The sequence below is a fragment of the Salvelinus sp. IW2-2015 genome, unplaced genomic scaffold (genome assembly GCF_002910315.2).
Source record: "Salvelinus sp. IW2-2015 unplaced genomic scaffold, ASM291031v2 Un_scaffold8180, whole genome shotgun sequence".
NCBI lineage: Eukaryota > Metazoa > Chordata > Actinopteri > Salmoniformes > Salmonidae > Salvelinus > Salvelinus sp. IW2-2015.
Genome location: NW_019949440.1, coordinates 10019 through 16314, shown reverse-complemented (window position 1 = coordinate 16314; position 6296 = coordinate 10019). Strand labels below are relative to the sequence as shown.

At 45.2% G+C, this 6296-nt stretch overlaps 1 non-coding gene across 1 annotated transcript; it reads right to left on the bottom strand.

Moving 5' to 3' along the window:
• Nucleotides 1-125: 125 nt before the first annotated feature.
• Nucleotides 126-2325, bottom strand: LOC112079487 (uncharacterized). Its single transcript, XR_011479266.1, has 3 exons — nt 2221-2325; nt 971-1085; nt 126-253 (listed from the first exon to the last, which is right to left on the bottom strand). It is a non-coding gene; the product is annotated as an uncharacterized protein (transcript).
• Between the last annotated feature and the right edge of the window lie 3971 nt (nt 2326-6296).

The following is a 6296-nucleotide window of genomic DNA, read 5'->3' as shown; positions in this document are numbered from 1 at the left end:
TGTGTGTGTGTGTGTGTGTGTGTGTGTGTGTGTGTGTGAGACGTGCGTGCATGTGTCCTTAGTTTGACCCCAAGACCCCCCAGATATCTGACCTCTCGTGAACTTTGCCCTTCTCGTCTCCCAGGGTTACGGTGACGGTGCGGACCTTTTCGAGGTCGAAGGCCATGTCGTACTGGTGGAAGTCAGAGGTCACCCAGCCAACCCACACACTGCTGGGCTCCTGACCTGGGAAGATCCTCACTGAGTAGTAGTACTGGGGAGAGACCATGGACATATAGGGTTATAAAGGGTTATAATGGGTTATGTAGGGTTATATCAGGTTATATTAACATATATATTATGTTAATATTATGTTATATTAACGGGTTATATAGGGTTATACCCGGGTTATATATTGTTATAAAGGGTTATATAGGATTAAATAGGGTTATAAATGGATATAAAGGGTTAAATATGGTTATAAACAGTTATAAAGGGTTATAAAGGGTTAAATATGGTTATAAACAGTTATTAAGAGTTATAAAGGGTTATAAAGAGTTATACAGAGTTATAAAGGGTTATATAAGGTTAAATAGTGTTATAAAGGGTTATAAAGAGATAAATATGGTTATAAAGTGTTATATAAGGTTATAAAGGGCCATAAAGGGTTAAATAGGGTTATATGGGGGTAGTATAGGGTTATAAAGGTTTATAAAGGGTTATAAAAGGTTAATACCAACACAAATATACAACCAGTAGTAGTTGGACTGGAGAGGATGAGGACACTTGTTTTTCATGTAATTAAAGATGTAGTACATTGGAATTGGCCAATACATCGTAACGACATGCTACTTTTGACTGACTATTACACAATGCACCAAAACATGGCTGTCTATCAACGGTCTGTGTTATAAGCACRGGAAGAYATCATTCAGGTGATGTGTAAATACTGTATCTAGTGTCAAACAGAGCCAATCCAACATGTTCTTACAGTGGAAGTCTGCATGAAGAAGTCCAGGTCATCCCTGTCAGCTAACGCCTCCTCTGATAGACGGGCTGAAGAGGTACTGCTGCTAAACTCTGTCTTGGTCCTCTTCAACATGAATCTAAACACCAGAGAAGACATAACTAAACTCTTGAAGACAACCTGAACCTGATCAACCAGAGAGACAGAGACAGAGAGATAGACAGAGACAGAGACAGAGACAGAGACAGGACAGAGCAGAGAGAGACCAGAGAGAGACAGAGAGAGAGACAGAAGAGAGAGTACAAGAGAGAGACAGAGACAGAGACAGAGACAGAGACAGAGAGAGAGAGAGAGAGAGAGAGAGAGAGAGAGAGAGAGAGAGAGAGAGAGAGAGAGAGAGAGAGAGAGGAGAGAGAGAGAGAGAGAGAGGAGAGAGAAAAGAGAGAGAGAGAGAGAGAGAGAGAGGAGAAAGAAGAGAGGAGAGAGAGAGAAGAGAAGAAGAGAGAGAGAGAAGAGCAAGAGAGAACAAAAAGAGAGAGGAGAGAGAGAGAGGAGAGAGAGAAGACACACAGCCAGGGTTGGGTCAATTCCATTTAAATTCCAGTCCATTCAGAAAGTAAACCAAATGTTTAATTGGAAGAAAATGGAATGGAAAATAAATTGTGCTTCCTGAATTTACTGGAATTGAAATGGAATTGACCCCAAACCTGCCGACAGCAAGAGACGGAGCCTAATTCAGACTATATGAGCTTCCTTCAACACTGTGTATATATGGTGTTAATATAGCTGAGACATGTTGTTGAACTATAGCAGTGGTATTGAGACCCTGCATTAGACCTCTAATACAGACTATATGAGCTTCCTTCAACACTGTGTGATAATATAATATATATGGTGTTAATATAGCTGAGACATGTTGTTGAACTTAGCAGTGGTATTGAGGCCTGCAATAGACTCTAATACAGACTATATGAGCTTCCTTCAACACTGTATATATAAATATATATATATATGGTGTTACTATAGCTGAGACATGTTGTTGAACTATAGCAGTGGTATTGAGGCCCTGCATTAGACTCTAATACAGACTATATGAGCTTCCTCAACACTGTGTGTATACTATATATATATATATATATATATAATATATATATATAATATATATATATATATATACACAGGTGGTGTAGACTATAGGAGGTGGTAGACTATAACTAGGACCCAGAGTTTTCCCTGGTTTGTGTTGTCAGGGGTCCTAACTATAATCTCCAGACCTCTGCTTTAACTTGGAGGGTTTCTCCTGGTTGTAGTCTTTGTGGTGTTGAACTGGTCCTTCTCCTTTCCAGGCTGGAGTCCAGGGTGCAGTGGGCAGACTTCGTCAACACCTGGGAGAAGAGGGAACAAACTGGGACATAGAAAACATTACAACTACAAAAGAAAGGTACTTTGCTAGAGAAATGTTCCCTCTCTTAATGTTTTTCGTCAGTGAGCAAATTTCAGGTCTGATGAGCCGCAAACTTGAACTTTGTTGAATTTCCTGTGGAACGTCCGCCGTGCGTTTACTGTGAACACAGTTAAAACAGCTAATTAAAGCGGGTATAGCCTCAGTGGCCAATCACGCTACTGTGGATATTTGATCATAATGTGGGCCTACCAGAGAGGCCTACCAGAGAGGCCTACCAGAGAGGCCTACCATAGTGGCCTACCAGAGAGGCCTACCAGAGAGGCCTACCAGAGAGGCCACCGAGAGGCCTACCAGAGTCCTACCAGAAGTCCCACCAGAGAGGCCTACCAGAGAGGCCTACCAGAGAGGCCTACCAGAGAGGCCTATCAGAGGGCCTATCAGAGCGCCTAGCTCCAGAGAGCCCTACCAGAGAGGCCTACCAGAGAGGGCCTACCAGAGGGGCCTATCAGAGAGCCCTACCAGAGAGAGCCCTACCAGAGAGGCCTAACGAGAGAGCCCTACCAGAGAGGCCTACCAGAGCGGTCTACCAGAGAGGCCTACCAGAGAGGCTACCAGAAGCGGCCTACCAGAGAGTCCTACCAGAGCGGCATACCAGAGCGGCCTACCAGAGCGGCCTACCAGAGCGGCCTACCAGAGAGGCCTACCAGAGAGCCCTACCAGAGAGGTCTACCAGAGAGGCCTACCAGAGAGGCCTACCAGAAAGGCCTACCAGAGAGGCCTACCCGGGCGGCCTACCATCAAAAACTATGGAGAAAATGCATCCCATAACATTTTAACATGGAAATAACTGTTCTGTCGTTCAGCTTACAGTAGCAGCCAATGTGTGGTGTTCAATGTAGATCTACATTCCATCAGACTTTTGAAAAAAAAACATGCAGGGATTGACAACCTGTTTATCTACTTGTCCTTCAGACAAAGAGGTGACTGAACATTTTTGTTGTGTTGTTTGATGCAATTTACAAAATAAAGTTCATTAATAATCCCATACCATTATTACAGAGAATCAGACAAATGATGATCTGCCTATTGGCTACGTAGCTTATTCAAGCCTGTCTCAAAATACAATACACTGCCCCTTTAAGACAAAATAAAGCTCTTTACCTGACTGGCTTTTCTAGAAATGTACACGTTTTGTGCTCTTGTAGGAAACAGTCCCTCCCCTATTCCTTTTTATCTGGGCTAATACCTCTAACTAGCAAAGGATATGAACAAAATGTGCACACGTGGCTACATGCAGCTCACGTTTTGATCTCAAAACAAGCGCATCTACTCACGACCGCTCATGCTGTAAACACAGTCCAGTTCATCCACTCACGACCGCTCATGCTGTCAACACAGTCCAGTTCATCCACTCACGACCGCTCATGCTGTAAACACAGTCCAGTTCAAAGTGAATGGCAGAGCTCCATATATGGCAATGGTCTATTTGCATATAGGCCTACTGCAGCTCTGATTGGTTACGGTGCACCAGTCTGTGTGGAGTTACTGTCTGAGTCACGCCTGTCAATGCAATAGAATCCTACTGCAGCTCTGATTGGTTATGGTGCACCGGTCTGTGTGGAGTACGCGCCTGAGTCACGCATGTCAATGCAATAGAATCCTACTGCGATGCGCTCTGCCTATCTCTGGTATAGCTAGTTTTGCATACTACGTCTTGTATAGTGCGTTTTGTTTTGGTACGTTTGCATTGAAAGTGGCTAATATTGCGTTGATTTGATCATAATTGCCACAGTAAAGGGACGCGTTGATAGTGTTAACTAACAGGGGAAACTGTAGAAAGCTGAGCGATGTTCAATCTCCTGCTTCTCTGCAGTCCCGGGGGAGCTGGGCACTCGAGCAGCTTAGAGGGAACCACTGTTTGCTTGTGTGTATTAAATGTATATAGATACTAATAACGTTTACCTCCTAAGAGGGGGGGAAGGAGGTTAGAGGTTGTGAAGGAGATGGAGACAGAAGGAGACAGAAGGAGAAGGAGACAGAAGGAGAAGGAGACAGGAGACAGAAGGAGATGGAGACAGAAGGAGACAGACGGAGACAGAGACAGAAGGAGACAGAAGGAGACAGAAGGAGACAGAAGGAGACAGAAGAAGACGGAGACAGAAGGAGATGGAGACAGAAAGAGAAGGAGACAGAAGGAGAAGGAGACAGAAGGAGAACAGAAGGAGACGGAGACAGAAGGTGAAGGGAGACAGAAGGAGAAGGAGAACAGGAGACAGAAGGAGATGGAGACAGAAGGAGACAGACGGAGACAGAGACAGAAGGAGACAGAGACAGAAGGAGCAGAAGGAGACAGAAGAAGACAGAAGGAGACAGAAGGAGACAGAAGAAGACAGAAGGAGACGGAGACAGAAGGAGATGGAGACAGAAGGAGAAGGAGACAGAAGGAGAAGGAGACAGAGACAGAAGGAGAAGGAGACAGAAGGAGACGGAGACAGAAGGAGAGAGAAGAAGGAGAAGGAGACAGAAGGAGACGGAGACGGAGACAGAAGGACACAGAAGGAGACGGAGACAGAAGGAGAAGGAGAATGAAGGAGAAGGAGACAGAGGAGACAGAAGGACACAGAAGGAGACGGGGACAGAAGGAGAAAGAAAGAGACCGAAGAAGAAAAAAGAGTGAATCTAGTGACTTCATCATCACCTCGAAGTCGGACACGGTCTCGAAGTCGTCCAGGTCTTTCTTAGAGGAGAAGGAGAAGCCTCCGCCAGACTGTAACGTCCCGCCAGGTGATTTGGCCAGCACCTCGTTACACTCTATAGGCATGCTGAGGCGATAGAGGTGATGTCTGGGTTACTGTTCTGGGAGCCGAAACGACCTCTGGGTGACCTTGAGACACGGGAAAGTCTCCACGGTGCCGTCCATCCTCGTCACCTTTTAGAAAGACCAGACGACAAAGGGAACAGGGCATTATGGGGAATCATCTGGTTGAATAGCCATACGATACCAGGTCAACATAGGTCTATGGGTATGAGTAAAGCGCTAGACAAATCCTTGAACTATTATTACCTACTATTATAGGTTATCAACATAGCACCGGTTTTGTGTCAAGAACTGCAACGCTACTGGGTTTTTTCACGCTCAACAGTTTCCTGTGTGGTATCAAGAACGGTCCACCAACCAAAGGACATCCAGCCAACTTGAAACAACTGTGGGAAGCATTGGAGTCAACATGGCTTGTTCAGGGGAACAGGGGTTAACTGCCTTGTTCAGGGGAACAGTGGGTTAACTGCCTTGTTTCAGGGAAAGGGGGTTAACTGCCTTGGTTTCAGGGGAACAGGGGTTAACTGCCTTGTTCAGGGGAACAGTGGGTTAACTGCCTTGTTCAGGGGAACAGTGGGTTAACTGCCTTGTTCAGGGGAACAGTGGGTTAACTGCCTTGTTCAGGGGACAGTGGGGTTAACTGCTTGTTCAGGGGAACAGGGGGTTAACTGCCTTGTTAGGGGCAACAGTGGGTACTGCCTTGTTCAGGGGAACAGGGGGTTAACTGCCTTGTTCAGGGGAACAGGGGGTTACCTGCCTTGTTTAGGGTGGTCAACAACACATATAAAATAAGGCTTCTACATCTGCATTGCTTGCTGTTGGGGTTTTAGGCTGGGTTTTTGTACAGCACTTTGAGACATCAGCTGATTGTAAGAAGGGCTATATAATTACATTTGAATTGATTTGATTTGAAATAGAGGTTCACTTCGATAAACAAATTAAACCAGGGTGAAGCAGGGTCAAGTTTCAAGGACAGTCTTGTCAACAGAACGTTAAGGCAACATGGCTGAACTGGTAGAGACTGGACTGTCACCTCAATGTGTTGATGATAGGGGTACAGGGATGAACTGATAGAGACTGGACTCTCAACCTCAATGTGTTCATGATGAGGAGGTACAGGGATGAAC